The sequence below is a fragment of the Labeo rohita genome, chromosome 12 (genome assembly GCF_022985175.1).
Source record: "Labeo rohita strain BAU-BD-2019 chromosome 12, IGBB_LRoh.1.0, whole genome shotgun sequence".
Taxonomy (NCBI): domain Eukaryota; kingdom Metazoa; phylum Chordata; class Actinopteri; order Cypriniformes; family Cyprinidae; genus Labeo; species Labeo rohita.
In genome coordinates this window covers 18,580,576-18,596,714 of record NC_066880.1, presented here as the reverse complement: position 1 = coordinate 18,596,714, position 16,139 = coordinate 18,580,576, and the positions used below count along the sequence as shown (strand labels likewise).

The 16,139-nt window shown below is 43.3% G+C and overlaps 1 protein-coding gene across 3 annotated transcripts in view; it reads left to right on the top strand.

Moving 5' to 3' along the window:
* The first annotated feature begins 228 nt into the window (after positions 1-228).
* The window catches only part of rhbdf1b (rhomboid 5 homolog 1b (Drosophila)), a 50,137-nt gene continuing 34,226 nt past the window's right edge, over positions 229-16,139 (top strand). For all 3 annotated transcript variants that reach the window (XM_051123890.1, XM_051123887.1, XM_051123889.1), the window contains exon 1: positions 229-459. The gene's annotated coding sequence lies outside the window, so the exon portion shown is untranslated. The remainder of the gene's footprint in view (positions 460-16,139) is intronic.

Genomic DNA, 16,139 nt, shown 5'->3' with positions numbered 1-16,139 from the left:
CTCAAGGCAGTGTATGTTTGCTTCTTATGTAGCACTTGCTGTTTTATGCTATACATGACGCACAACGGCGGTTTCGGCATCCTTCTGCGGTTAAGCTAGAAGAAGACATTAATCGACTTTTGTTTTACACCCATGAGTGCAGCTGATTGGTTAGTGACATCTGCACGTCTTTGTAGTCTCCGCCCACTCTGTTACTTTTAGCTAGTGTGGGTGTATGTACAGCTGAAACTGAACTACAGACTGAAACTCGCCATCCTGTGCTGGGCTTCGGTGTGGGAATTTACAAGGGGAGCAGCATGGTTTATATTTGCAGCGTTGTCGCAGGTTTTGGATTTAGGACTTGACTATGTAAAACCACATTGCTTCCGTACTGTTTAGTTATGCTTTGATATTATATTTCCTCTGCGAAGAAGGTGCATCACACTAAACGCAGGTTAAAGCCTGAAAGTGCATCAGAAGGTATGGCTTTATTTTAATGAGTCTCTTTACGTTTGTTCTTTTAAAGTTGCACCCATAGTAACAGATGCAGCATCTTTGTTGTTTGAGAGCAGGATGTGTGTCAACTCACTTGCAGCTGAATATGTCCTAAATGACTGGTTTTCAAAGAGAACAGCATATTGATCATATTAGTAAGGTTATTATGAAAAACCATATTAATTTTCTGAAGTTATGACTGTGATTATGCCTACCTAGACATCATATACATATTCTAACCCCAAAAATGTGCCCAAAAATGTCTAGGTAGGCAGCCGACAAGGTTTTTGGACACAGTCCATAAATATGTGCTTGTGTAAAATGGTTTTGCAAAGCGATTGCATGCATCTGTAATCTGGCAGCATGATAATCTGCAGTTGGTGGATTAAGTGTAACGAGTGTCACTGCTTTAGTCATTTTAATGGACATGGATTCTCCTTCGTCAGGGGCTTTTCTTCATGTTCCAGAAGAATAAACTACAGAAAAACCCTAATGCCAACCAATATGAGCAATATATGTTTTTAATTTTAATATGTTTTATTGTTGTATTTTGTCATCTGTCATGCTCTCATTTTTTTAAATAATAACTAAAAAAGAATAAAAGGTAGAAAAGATACAGAGCTAGTGTTAGAGGGTCAAGTTATTATATATTATTAATTATTTATAATAATTTAGTGTTAGAGTTTAGTTGTAAGTTATTGGAAAATTATTGCAGAAAATGACTATACAGACTATACCGTTATTTCTAGCCACTGAATTCCTCAGTGTAAACTATGAATTAACACAGAACAGAAACTGACTGTTTATGAAAGCTGCATCAAATTTTAGTGGTTACAGCTGCAGGAATGTGCAAGGTGCACATGCAAAGTCAGTTGAAACATCTGACTTCCCTGAAACTGGTCATTGTTTCATTTATTTAAGTGGATACAAATCAAAGGCATACTTTTAAAAATAGCACTGGAAAGAATTAGAGGACTTGGAAAGCTTTTTCCACATGAATTCATTCTCACTTCTATTTTACTGACTGTCTTTTACTGTCTTACCAGCAGCACTGAGTATTTAGCTCATGGATGCTTTTAAAGTGGCCATGAAGGTGAAAGTGTAGCCCAGGGAATACAGAAACACATCCCTCAGTACTGAGGTCTGAGGTCTGAGTCATTAGCGGTGTATATGGACAGGAGCTAGGTTTCCTGGTGAAGATAACAGGTACAATTTCCCGTAGTGGACCTCAGTGAGGTCACTTACAACATGTTGTTGTACCTGACAATTAAAATGCTTGATTAAAAAAACATTAATTATTCAATAGTGGACACACAGAGACAGCATGCTGCGTGCAGATTTTTGTGAAAAGATGATGGGCCAACTTTCAGCCATCTGGTGACTACAATACTCACTGAATCTCATTTAATACATCATAGATTTGCATAAATATGGCCATTTACTTCTATATCGAGCTTGGCCTTTTTAGTTTTCATGTTCTGCAAAAAATACATGTCAGTGGCATTTTTGGCTGCTAAAGCTTTTTTAGAGATGCTACAGTGTGAGGTAAACTCCTCTGTTCTGACCCGAGATGAGTCTGTTGTGTGCGAGTACTATGATCCCATTTGTGGATTTATCATAAGCTTGGGTGATTTGGATCCACACACTTTAGCATAGCCTAGCGTCTCTCAATTTAGTAAAAGCTTGTCACCATCGGATGAACACAGGTGTTGTATTATGAAATCACAGCAGACTGTATATGGCTTTATTCCAGTAGACTGTCATACATCTCCCTTGGGGTGATGTAAAGTTGTTACACATCTTCCTTACACAAGATCATATTATTGCTTATGCTTTTTAATATTTCAAGATTCCAGTTTCATCCCTAGGTGTTTGGTAATCAGTGTACACAACAGTTTTGCAACTGATTTGCAACCGGACAGCACTGACAGTATGCCATCATATACACTATCGTTCAGAGGTCTGGTGTCATTAAGTTTTTTTTTTAAAGAAATTAATATTTTTATTCAGCAAGAATGCATTATATTGATTAAAAGTGACAGAAATAAGGTTGATGCTGATAGCCTTGTGGGCAGTGCGTCAACATACCGCTATTGCGCTACAGGTGTCCGAGTTCAAATCCCGGCTCACGGGCCTTATCCTATCCCCCCTCCCCCACTTTGCTTCCTGTCAGCACTACACTGTGCTATCATAATAAAGGCAAAAAACGGCAAAAGTAAATCTTATGGCACCAACAGCGTGCCAACATATGATGCTATTGCACTATGGGCGTCCCGAGTACGAATCCCTGCTCGTGGACCTTTCCTGATCCCGCCCCCTTTCTCTCTCTCTCTCTCTCTCTCTCTCTCACTTCACTTCCTGTCAGAAACTTACTGTCCTTTCAAAATAAAGGCAAAAAGGGCAAAAATAAATCTTTGCCAGGCAGCGTGCCGACATATACTGTAGCGCCTTTCGTGTTTCAGGTGTCCAGAGTTTGAGTCCCGGCTCGCAGACCTTTCCCAATACCTTCCCCCCCTTTCTCTCTCCCACTTAGTTTCCTGTACACTGTCCTATCATAATAAAGGTAAAAATGGCAAAAATAACACTAACCAGTGTTGATTGCCTCGTGGCAGCGTGACGACATATAGTGCTGTTGCGCTGCGGGCGTCCCGAGTTCAAGTCCAAGCTCGTGGACCTTTCCCTTTCTCTCTCTCTCACTTTGCTTCCTGTCAGAAATGTACTGTCCTATCAAAATAAAGGCAATAAGGGCAAAAATAAATCTTTGTCTGTGCCAATAGCCTTGTGGGCAGCACGCTGACATATACTGTAGCGCCTTTGTGTTTTGGGCGTCCTGAGTTTGAGTCCTGGCTTGCGGACCTTTCCCAGTACCTTCCCTGCTTTCTCTATCCCAACTAGTTTTCTGTCAGCCTGTACACTGTCCTATCATAATAGGCAAAAACACTCAAAATAAATCTTCCTTGTGGCAGCATGCTTCATATACTGCTGTTACGCTACGGGTGTCCCGAGTTCGAATCCCGGCTTGCGGACCTTTCCCGATCCCACGCCCCTCTCTCTGTGCCACTTTGCTTCCTGTCAGCTCTACACTGTCCTGTCATAATAAAGGCAAAAACACCCAAAATAAATCTTCCAGCGCTGATAGCCTTGTGGCACGATGTCGACATATAGCGCTGTTGCACTACAGGGGTCCCAAGTTCGAGTCCTGGTTCACGGATCTTTCCCGACCCCATCCCCCCTCTTTCTCCCACTTTGTTTCCTGTCAGCCTGAACACTGTCCTATCATAATAAAGGCAAAAGCCAAAAATAAATCTTTCGGTGCCTCGTGGCAGCATGCCGACATATAGCACAGTTATGCTGCGGGCATCCTGAGTTAGATCCCAGCTTCACAGACTTTTCCCAATCCCACCCTCCTCTCTCTCTCACTTTGTTTCCTGTCAGCGCTACATTGTCCTATCATAAAAAAGGCAAAACGCCAAAAATACATGGCAGCGTGCCGACATATAACACTGTTGCACTAAGCGCGTCCCGAGTTCGAATCCCAGCTTGTGGACCTTTCCTGATCCCGACCCCCCTCTCTCTCTCTTTAATTTCTCTTCCTGTTAGACACATACTGTCCTATCAAATAAAAGGCAAAAAGGCCAAAAATAAATCTTTGTCGATGCCAATAGCCTTGTGGGCAGTGCACTGATATATAGCGCCGTTGCGAGTCCGTGGACCTTTCCCGAACCCATCCCCCCTCTCTCTCCCACTTTGTCTCCTGTCTGTCCTGTCCTAATACAGACAAAAAGCAACAAAATAAATCTTTGAAAAAACAAAAGTGACAATAATAATATTGTATGTATATGTATAATGGTATAGAATATTTCTGTTTCAAATGAACGCTGTTCTTTTTGAACTTTCGTTATTTATCAAAGCATTGAAAATGGAAAAAAGAGTTTTAAAAATATTAGGATTAAAGATAATTAATTTTTTTTTAAATTAAAGATTAATTTATTTGTAATTATAGATTAAAAAAAAAGATATAATAAAAATATTTAGCAGCACATCCATTTTCAACATTTTTTTTTTTTTCACCAAATCAGTATATTGTAATGATTTATGATGGATCATGTGACACTGAAGACTGGAGTAATTCAGCTTTGCCATCACAGGAGTTTAAAATGTAATAAAATAGAAAACTGCTATTTTAAATTGTAATTATTTAATTTAAAAACAAGTTTACATCTTTGGTGAGCGCAAGAGAGTTCTTTCAAAAACTTAATGAAACCGTACTACTCCAAAACGTTTACAGTAGTGTACGCTACCCCACCCAAATATTTGGATATTTAAGCCACTTAAATATATTTATATTTATATATATATAAATAGAGTGCTTAAGCTGGTTGTCCTTAAAATAAATACCATTTGGTTTGATATTTTATTTAACGTATTTGTGTTCATACTTTTTTGGGTGTGCAACATGGTTGCAAGTAGAAAAAAAGTTTTCTTGCAGCATTGCTTTCAGGAAGTATAGACTAGTTCAGACTTATCCCAAACATCATACAATAAAGTGAGACATAAGAGCTGTCAGATCACAGGGAGTGCATTCACTTCCAAATTCCTTTTGAGCAATCCATTCAGTAAATTAGATTCCCAACACCTTTGAACAGATCTTATTTGGATTATTACTTTGTCAGCAGATTTTTATGAGACCATGGAGTATTAATGTTTGCTTTGATTTTGCAAAAGGCCTGTCAGTCAGCCATGTGCAGAATATGGTCAGTTCTTTTCAGTGAGGTTAATTGAGCACCAGGGTATTGTGTGTGGAAATTAAGAGATGAAAAAGTAGATCTGGGATTTGTTGGATGTTCACCAAAAGAGAAAATGACATTATAACAAAAAGAAATGGAAATTAAATTAAAACTGATGACCCAGCTCTCACAGAGAATCAAATTACCTTGATTCGTGATATTTTTTTACCTTAATTCTTTCATTCTTTCTTGCTTTCTCTGTTTCCCGGCTGCTGATTTTGGAAGAAAGAGCAGACTGTGGCGGGTAAACCCCATGTGTGCATAACCAGCTTTTTTCTGCTCCTCCGTGTCTCTCTCAATCCTGCAGGTCCTGTCAGAAAACCGCAGGCCCCATCCAGTCTCTGTCCGTTGTCCTGTTATAGGCGCTTTTGAAAGGATGCTACATTTGTATTAATTAGTGCATCTCTAGGCCTCATGCTAGCATAGGGAAAAGGATTTGACTGTAATTTTATTGTTATTGCAAGCTGATTTATTTTCCACTTTGCCTTGCAGAAGGAAAACTATGAAGATTTAAGTTTATCCTGAACGAGCTCAGGGTTTATAATCCCAATTGCCTTTGTGTAGTTGGGTGGAGCAGCAGAGACATGGGTTGTGTCTGGGCAATAGGACACCACGTGGTAGGACAAGTTCATCAGCTCTCAGGCAGTCTGTGCGTCATCATATGTTGCTGAGGCTTTTAGGCTCTTGTCAATGACCTGATTATATCTGATCATTTGGCGTAATGGTTCTTTTTTAATAAAAAAAAAAAATTGCTCAGTGAAGCAAAGCCAATCTTTACACTTGAAGCCCCACACGCACTTTTTGGCTTCTAGATTTTGTTGTAAGTGTGAATGGTAAAGAAACAGATGGCTGTTTATGTGTTACTGAGGCTTTAAATCTCCCCTGTAAATGACAATTCTGTCATCATTTATTCACCCTCATGTTGTTCCAAACGTTTATATATTTTTTTCTCCTGTGAAACACATAAGGAAATGTTTAGCAGGTTGTCTGAGCTGCTTTTTCCATACATTGAAAGTGGATTGGAACCAGGGGCTGTCAAACTCCAAAAAGGACAAAAAGCATCATAATAGCTTTTAGTCAGATTTTTAAAGGGATAATTACCCAAAATGAAAATTATCTCGTGATTTACTCACCCTCAAGCCATCCTAAGTGTATATGACATCTTTCTTTTAGATGAATACAATTGGAGTTATTTAAAAAAAATGTCATGGCTCTTCAAAGCTTTATAATGAGTGGATGTTGATATTTTGAAGTCCAATAAAGTGCATCCATCCATCATAAAAAGTACTCCAAATAGCATACACAAGAGTGCCGTTTCAGCGATGATGACTGCAAATTAGATGGTCATGAATTAGAAGTACAAAACAAGGATCTGTAAACGAAAAATGTCTGAGGATTTCGATATCAGCCAATAGGAGAGCTGTAAACAAAACTTTGTTCTTACGAGAATAGAATATACTGTGGGTGTGCGATATATATCGTCTGCGATAATATCGTAATTGTTGTTTTAACGATGTGCGATTTAAAGAAGTCCACTTCCAGAACAACAATTTTCATATAATGTACTCACCCCCTTGTCATCCAAGATGTTCATGTCTTTTTTTCTTCAGTTGTAAAGAAATTGTGTTTTTTGAGGAAAACATTTCAGGATTCTTCTTCTTATAATGGACTGCTATGGTGCCTCGAGTTTGAACTTCCAAAATGCAGTTTAAATGTGGCTTCAAACGATCCCGAATGTGGTTGTAAAAGATCCCAGCCAAAGAAGAAGGTCTTATCTATTTAAAATACAATTTAAATACTTTTTATTTGCAAACACTCCTCTTGTTTTACTTACTCCCTGAACTGTGTATTCTGGCTCAAGACAGTTAGGGTATGTCGAAAAACTCAGACCGTATTTTCTCCCGCAACTTCAAAAATCATTTCAAAATCATCCTACATTGCTGTAGAAGTACTGACCCAGTCTTTGCAAAGTGAACTTGCAAAGAAGATCACTTAACAAAAAAGGTAAAACAGCGATATAGGACGATTTTGAAGTTGAGGGAGAAAACAGTCTTTTTTTGACATACCCCTGTCTTGAGCCTGAATACACAGAGTTCAGGGAGAGCAAGACAAGATGAGAGTTTGACATTAAACAGTATTTAAATCGTAGTATTGTTATTAAAATAACCGATCATTTCGCTAGATAAGACCCTTCTTCCTCGGCTGGGATCGTTTACAACCGTATTTGGGATTGTTCGTATCTGCATTTAAACTGCATTTTGGAAGTTCAAACTCGGGACACCTTATCAGTCCATTATATGGAGAACAATCCTGAAATGTTTTCCTCAAAAAACATAATTTCTTTACGACTGAAGATATAAAGACATGAACATCTTGGATGACAAGGGGGTGAATACATTATCTGTTAATTGTTGTTCTGGAAGTGGACTTCTCCTTTAACATTATCAAGTGTATAGCAAAAAGCAAACAAAACACCGGAGTGCACACATACATTATGTGATGAATTTAGTAAGTTTTAACTAATATTAATTTTTGGGTGAACTATCCCTCTATTATAGCTTTATGCGCTTAACTTAAGTTGTTATAGAGCATGCAAATCTACGTCACGGCGCACTGCATTCTGGGTAGTCGCCGCAATATTTTAGGACACGCTAAATAGCGTACAATGACAATAAGTACAAATCACCAGAAGAAAAAAACGATTAATATTTTTAAGAGCTGCTTGCACTTGCTTAGAATAAATGTACTAATATTGGAATCCATTGCGTTCATTCGAGCATTCAGTCGTGTGGCCAGAACACGACACATACACACTCACAGAAATCACACGGCCGCCTTCTACTGTATCACACACAGGACTAAATTAATTTCTCTTTTGCAGTTTTTAATAATTAGTTGGCACTGATATATCTGGCAGATAAAATAAACACACCATAGCTTGATCTCAGCCAGTTGATCATGTAAGTGAACCACCGCTCTGCACATTTTGTGCATCTCAGATGTCTGTTCTATTCAAAAGTAAGTGCCCTGCGAACTTGAAATATTCCGCCCTGATTATTACAGTTCGAAGACAGCGTATATGTTCCATTCAACGAGCATTAAAGTGTGCAAGATATGAATTTAAATTGCATTTATTTAAAGAGGTATATATGTCACCCTTCTCTAGTAAGTTTAGTTTGTGTGTGAAGACGATGCAGGTGGTGGCATAGCGCAAATCCATGAATGAATATTCCTAAATAAAGTAAACACTGATGTATATAATCATATAATTTCATTAGGGATGAAGTGCAATAATTTTTACTGGACTTAAATTAAACAAATACATGATTTCTTACAAAGAGCTGCTGAACAGTAAATCAGATGAGCTGCTTTATGAACAAAGACAGTGATCGCAACGAGTCATATCACAGATTAAATTACATTTCCAAACGTGTTAATTATAGCGTGAGCACTTACAAATTCATGTGGATCGGAAATTATGAATCTGTAATTAATATTAAACACAAACTACAAAGCCAGATTTTGAAGTTGTTTATTTTCATTGAGCCGCTTTCGCGATTGTGTTGTTTCAAGCTGAAAAGCATAAAATCGCGCATCATTTTAGATTCGTTTTCCACTCCGGTCATGACGGCAGATATGGCAGTTTATGTCACACCAAGCGTTCTCCATTCTAATCTGTTTTTAAATGTACAATATAAATTTTAACATCTACCTCCACTATTACCCAGTCTAGACTGTAGTGTCCGTGTCCGAAAGTCCCAGAATGCCGTGCTTTGCTGACGTCACATTCCCATACTCTATTTACTGTAAATCTTAAATTTCAAATTAAATTTTAGCTGTTCCTGCAGATTCTTTAGTCAAGTTGATGCATCAAAAAGGAAAATCTTGAAGGATAGATGCAATTACCTCAGAGACATTCACAGTGTCTTTTTCCATGAGCTCTTGCGTTTTACCTGAGTGGTTGAACTGGAAATATGTAGTTTGGAACCGATCTAGTTTTTCCCTCCATAAATATTGTGGGATTAATATAAGAGCTTTTTTGAAAGCATCCTTTTGGTGTTACTGCCAGTAATAAGAATTCTTTGTAGTATGAAGCTTAACAGTTACATTCATAGACAAATCACATTAATCTACAGTTTATTAGCAGTGAATAGCCTGTCCAAAAACACCCAACTGCAAAAACACATCATAATCAAACAGGTTTTTAGCGCACATACTCATAAATATGACAAACTTTAAAAAGCTGTGGTCTCATAAATGGAGTCCAATGTTATTTTAAGCTTTTGACAGCCTGCTGCTTCTTGACCTGTAAGATTTGAAGCTTTCCTGTTCATATAGGGAAGAATTTCTACTAATTCCTACAGAAATAATCACATCTTTCTGTTAAAACCTTTGCAGAGTCTGAAGTCTTTTGGGGGGAAATGATTTGGCTTTCATGTGATTTGAGACCCGTGTGTCTTTATTTGATCTTGAATATCAGATGTTTGAAATTTTCATTTAATTGTCTATTTTCTTTTCAAACCCGCGCACCATCTGCGTACAATTAACATTTTATTTTCATACAGTGTGATCCAACAGAGGAAGTGTTCATGTCAAATTCACAGCGTGAAGATGCCTCATAATGAGCACTATTGTGAAAGCAGCCCCTTCTCAGACAAAGGCGACGAAGCACCCGCAGTTCTCAAATAGCCCTTAATACAACACCATTTGCCCATCTGCAGTGCTAAAGATTCTCATTATCATTCTTGTGCTTTCCTTTGAAAAGGAACTGTATGGTTAAAAGATGTGAGCACTATTCACGTTCTGCAGTGTAATGCTGGAGCAAGGCTTAGCCTGTTTGTGTTGCATGTCGTTACATGTTAATGGAAGCTGGGACTGTGCAGTATAAAGGAAAGCAACCACTTAGTTGTCTATTAATTGGGTGTGTTGGACTCATTGGAACTGCAATGTGAACACAGACGGCATTCTTTGAATTATATCCCAAAGTCAAGCTCTTGGCAGACAGGAGTCAGTTAATGGAGCCCAGACAGGTTATTTTTAAAAACGTACAAAGAGAAGACTATTGCACATGGCATTACTCTCTGATTTGTTATATGGATCAAAGACATGTCTAAAAATGTGTATTAAAAATGCATTTTATACATACAGTGAAGGGATTGTCCACCCAAAAATGACAAAACTGACATCATTTACTCACCCTCATGCCATTACAAACCTGTATTTTTTTCCTCCAGAATACAAAAGAACATATTTTTAAGAATTTTGATATCCAAACGATTTTGGTTCCTATTGACTTCCATTGTATTTTTTGTCCATAGAATGGAAGTTCAATGGGAACTGTTTGGTCCAACATCCCTAAGAAATCTAAATATAATATTAGCTGTAAAATTATTGTAATTGTAAAATGTCATGTGGTGCACCTCCCCAAATCTTAATGTATATATTTTAACAACATATTTTTTTCATATCAGTCGATATTGATAATTATCACAATAAATGTCAAATTTTTATTTCTTTCCAGTTTAAAGGCAAATTTTTGTGTGAAAGTTGTAAAAACCAGATGGTTAATTGTGGGTTTAAACTATTCTTTATGGTCAGAACATGACAAACACTTCATGTTTTTTGAATTCTTTACACTTTTCCCAGTCATTTTTCCTTTACAAAATAAATAACTTCATAGAAAAAAATAATTTCTTAATTTTTTTTAATGAGTAATATTATTTCAAATCAAGAAACAGGTTTGTGGTGCCTGATTTTATTATTAATAATTATATCACATTTTTTTTTGTCTCTTAGAAATACACATTTGATAGTAGCTTAAGTTATGATGCAGATGTAGATTTACGTTCATTGTCAAAATCAGTAATACGTGTAAAAATCGTAGCAATCTCATTTTATATTGTGAAATTTAATTATTCTGACTGATGGAGTTTTTATTTATTTATTTATTTTTAATTAACCATGTTCTTCCGTAGTACATTTAAATCATGATAATAACAGTTAAAACCACAAATATCGCTGTCACGCTTGACGTCGTGTGCGGGAACAGATACGCAGGAGAGCGGAGATCCAAACAATGCACTTTTAATAAACAATCCAAAGGAACAGACTCAGGGAAACAACGGGAACCAGCAACCAACGACGAGCAAAACAAACTGAAGACAAACTAATCACCGACCAGACCGTGTGGAACAAACAAACCTTATATACACAGAAACAGGGGAGTGGTCACAAACGAGATAACGAGGGGAAGTACAAATATAGGCAAGACTAAACCAAAAGAAACAAAACCTAAGGGGGGAAACACGGACTAAACCAAATCTCAAAAGGCAAAAGGGGGAACAAAAGGAAGAAAGCAAAAAACACTAGAAACAGGAGGGAAAAACACTAGGAAAAACAAGACAAAACAGAACACAATCCTGACATTACCCCCCCCTCCCCTAAGGCGCGACTCGCGCCGTAACTATACACAAATGGGTGGGAGGGTGGGCGCCCTGGAGGCTGTGCCAGGCGGACACGGGGGAAGCAGGGTGGTGCCTCCAGGGTGGGTCCAGGGACCATGGCGGGTCTGGGAGTTCAGGGAGCCATGGCCAAGGGTATAGTCCAGGCGGCCATGGTGGGTCTGGGAGTTCCGGGAGCCATGGCCAAGGGTATAGTCCAGGCGGCCATGGCGGGTCTGGGAGTTCCGGGAGCCATGGCCGAGCACACAGTTCATTTGGCCATGGCGGGTCTGGGGATTCAGAGAGCCATGGCCGAGCACACAGTCCTTGTGGCCATGGCGGGTCCGGAGGTTCGGGAAGCCATGGCCGGGTAAACAGTTCAGGAGGCCAAGGCTGAACAGGGGAGTAGCCCCCCCCCAAAATTTTCTTGGGGGAATTTATAGGGAGCGCTGGATGAGGTGCTGACTCAGGAGGGCGAGCTAAAGGAGGAGCCGACTCAGGAGGGCGCGCAGGAGGGCGCGCTGACGGAGGAGCCGACTCAGGAGGGCGCGCTGACGGAGGAGCCGACTCAGGAGGGCGCGCAGGAGGGCGCGCTGACGGAGGAGCCGACTCAGGAGGGCGCGCAGGAGGGCGCGCTGACGGAGGAGCCGACTCAGGAGGGCGCGCTGACGGAGGAGCCGACTCAGGAGGGCGCGCTGACGGAGGAGCCGACTCAGGAGGGCGCGCAGGAGGGCGCGCTGACGGAGGAGCCGACTCAGGAGGGCGCGCTGACGGAGGAGCCGACTCAGGAGGGCGCGCTGACGGAGGAGCCGACTCAGGAGGGCGCGCAGGAGGGCGCGCAGACTCAGGAGGGCGCGCAGACGGAGGAGCCGACTCAGGAGGGCGCGCAGGAGGGCGCGCTGACGGAGGAGCCGACTCAGGAGGGCGCGCAGGAGGGCGCGCAGACTCAGGAGGGCGCGCAGACTCAGGAGGGCGCGCAGACGGAGGAGCCGACTCAGGGGGGCGCAGGAGGGCGCGCGACGGCGCTCAGGAGGGCGCGCGACTCAGGAGGGCGCGCAGGACTCAGGAGGGCGGAGGAGCCGACTCAGGAGGGCGCGCAGACTCAGGAGGGCGCGCAGACTCAGGAGGGCGCGCAGACTCAGGAGGGCGCGCAGACTCAGGAGGGCGCGCAGACTCAGGAGGGCGCGCAGACTCAGGAGGGCGCGCAGACTCAGGAGGGCGCGCAGACTCAGGAGGGCGCGCAGACTCAGGAGGGCGCGCAGACTCAGGAGGGCGCGCAGACTCAGGAGGGCGCGCAGACTCAGGAGGGCGCGCAGACTCAGGAGGGCGCGCAGACTCAGGAGGGCGCGCAGACTCAGGAGGGCGCGCAGACTCAGGAGGGCGCGCAGACTCAGGAGGGCGCGCAGACTCAGGAGGGCGCGCAGACTCAGGAGGGCGCGCAGACTCAGGAGGGCGCGCAGACTCAGGAGGGCGCGCAGACTCAGGAGGGCGCGCAGACTCAGGAGGGCGCGCAGACTCAGGAGGGCGCGCAGACTCTGGAGGGCGCGCAGACTCTGGCGTGGCGGCAGCCATCTTGCGTGCAGACTCTGGCGTGGCGGCAGCCATCTTGCGTGCAGACTCTGGCGTGGCGGCAGCCATCTTGCGTGCCATGGGAGGTGTTACTCCCCTGTTCAGCCTTGGCCTCCTGAACTGTTTACCCGGCCATGGCTTCCCGAACCTCCGGACCCGCCATGGCCACAAGGACTGTGTGCTCGGCCATGGCTCTCTGAATCCCCAGACCCGCCATGGCCAAATGAACTGTGTGCTCGGCCATGGCTCCCGGAACTCCCAGACCCGCCATGGCCGCCTGGACTATACCCTTGGCCATGGCTCCCGGAACTCCCAGACCCACCATGGCCGCCTGGACTATACCCTTGGCCATGGCTCCCTGAACTCCCAGACCCGCCATGGTCCCTGGACCCGCCCTGGAGGCTGTGCCAGGCGGACACGGGGGAAGCAGGGTGGTGCCTCCAGGGTGGGTCCAGGGACCATGGCGGGTCTGGGAGTTCAGGGAGCCATGGCCAAGGGTATAGTCCAGGCGGCCATGGTGGGTCTGGGAGTTCCGGGAGCCATGGCCAAGGGTATAGTCCAGGCGGCCATGGCGGGTCTGGGAGTTCCGGGAGCCATGGCCGAGCACACAGTTCATTTGGCCATGGCGGGTCTGGGGATTCAGAGAGCCATGGCCGAGCACACAGTCCTTGTGGCCATGGCGGGTCCGGAGGTTCGGGAAGCCATGGCCGGGTAAACAGTTCAGGAGGCCAAGGCTGAACAGGGGAGTAAGACTCTGGAGGGGACTTGAGACCAGACAGGAACTCTGGAGCAGGCCTGAGACCAGGCGGGAGCTGGAGCGGAGCAGGAAACCGCGTTCTGGCCTGGGACCTGGGGAAAGCAGTGATAGAGGAGGAAGACTGAATAGGGGGAGAAGCAGAAAGGTTGTTGAGGGACGCCGCCTCCCTTGGAGGATCTACAGCCGTGGCTGACACCTCTGGGGGCATGGGCGCGGCTTCTCTGGCGGAGGGGGCCTTGGGCCCAGACGGGCTCTCAGTGACGAACTTGTGAGCCGACGTGACCTCGGGAGCACAGTGTGCCGCCCACACACACCAAATAGCCACCGCCATTAGGGGAAGAGCAACTGCGGATGGCAGGATCTCTGTATTAGGCTCGTGAAGACCCGCTGTGGCGTGACTTGACTCAGGAAGTGGAGCGGGCTCTGGACGGCGCTCTTGAGGAGCGGGCTCTGGACGGCGCTCTTGAGGAGCGGGCTCTGGACGGCGCTCTTGAGGAGCGGGCTCTGGACGGCGCTCTTGAGGAGCGGGCTCTGGACGGCTGGACGACCCCAACGGAGACTCTGGAGGGCTGGGCGTCTCCAGCGGAGACACTGGATGAGCAGGCTCTGTACGAGCGGTCGCTTGAGGGCGCTCTGGCGGGTCCGTGAGCTCGGGTGCGGGAACAGATACGCAGGAGAGCGGAGATCCAAACAATGCACTTTTAATAAACAATCCAAAGGAACAGACTCAGGGAAACAACGGGAACCAGCAACCAACGACGAGCAAAACAAACTGAAGACAAACTAATCACCGACCAGACCGTGTGGAACAAACAAACCTTATATACACAGAAACAGGGGAGTGGTCACAAACGAGATAACGAGGGGAAGTACAAATATAGGCAAGACTAAACCAAAAGAAACAAAACCTAAGGGGGGAAACACGGACTAAACCAAATCTCAAAAGGCAAAAGGGGGAACAAAAGGAAGAAAGCAAAAAACACTAGAAACAGGAGGGAAAAACACTAGGAAAAACAAGACAAAACAGAACACAATCCTGACAATCGCACCTCAGTACCATGGTAAAAATGTAATTGTGTCTATGTATTTGTATGAAAACAGTAGTCTAAATACATTTTGTATAAATCCATAAACGCTATAGCTTAATCACAAAATCATTATTCCTCCTTCAATACATTTAATACATCTACATAAATAATATTATATAAAATTCGACACAAAAATACCCACATTTCTGACACAATACCACTGTGCAGTAAGTGCTATTACAGTAAATTTATGGTAAATTATGGCGATTTGTATATTTAAAAAGCCTTCTGACTGTATGGTTGCGCACAGTGTTTCTCCTGTTTGTCAGCGCTGTTTCATCTGGATTTAAACCGAATCACTTGTGTTCTTCACAGCGCTGTTTAGTGACTGAGGCTCATCAGCGAGTGAACGCATCTGCTCTAAGTTCACGCAGTGCGGCCGTTTGAACTTTGATCCGAGTGGATAAATGGTCAGAGTGGCGCGTTTTACATTACTAGGGCTCTTTCGTTCCGCCTTATTAACATTATAACGAACATTTATCAAACTCTTCTTATTGTTTATGCCCTACAAATTTTACAAAACTAGGATATAAAACAATCATGAATACAAGGAAGGCTTGTCTTTGACTTTGATCCATAAGTATATGACAGTTTTACAGTTCTAGTAAGTTTGGCTCTTTTGTGTCCATCTTACTGGAAGAGGCTTTGATCCATGTGGTTTGCAGTATATGTAAATCAGGGACTGGTTTATGCCCCACAGCCTCTCTTACAGGTTTCTGACTTCTGTTTCCTGGCAGTTCCATGCAAACGACGTCAACGTCAGGTTTTTGTTGTTTGCCATTTGTGTAAAAGCCAAGTTTACTCATTTATTGCAGTGAGTTTTGGCCTGTTTAACTTATAGTCTGCTACAGTTGTGTCTACTGTGCCCTTGGAGAAAAACCTAACCCTCAGACTAACAAAGTGTTCTGCTGCTTTTGCGAATAAGGCTCAAAGTTCCCTCCATATTAAACCATTATTGTGCTGTCACAGCATATTAAGTACCCAACAGTCGGCCAGACCAGGCACTCTGGTAAAGGTTTGTCTG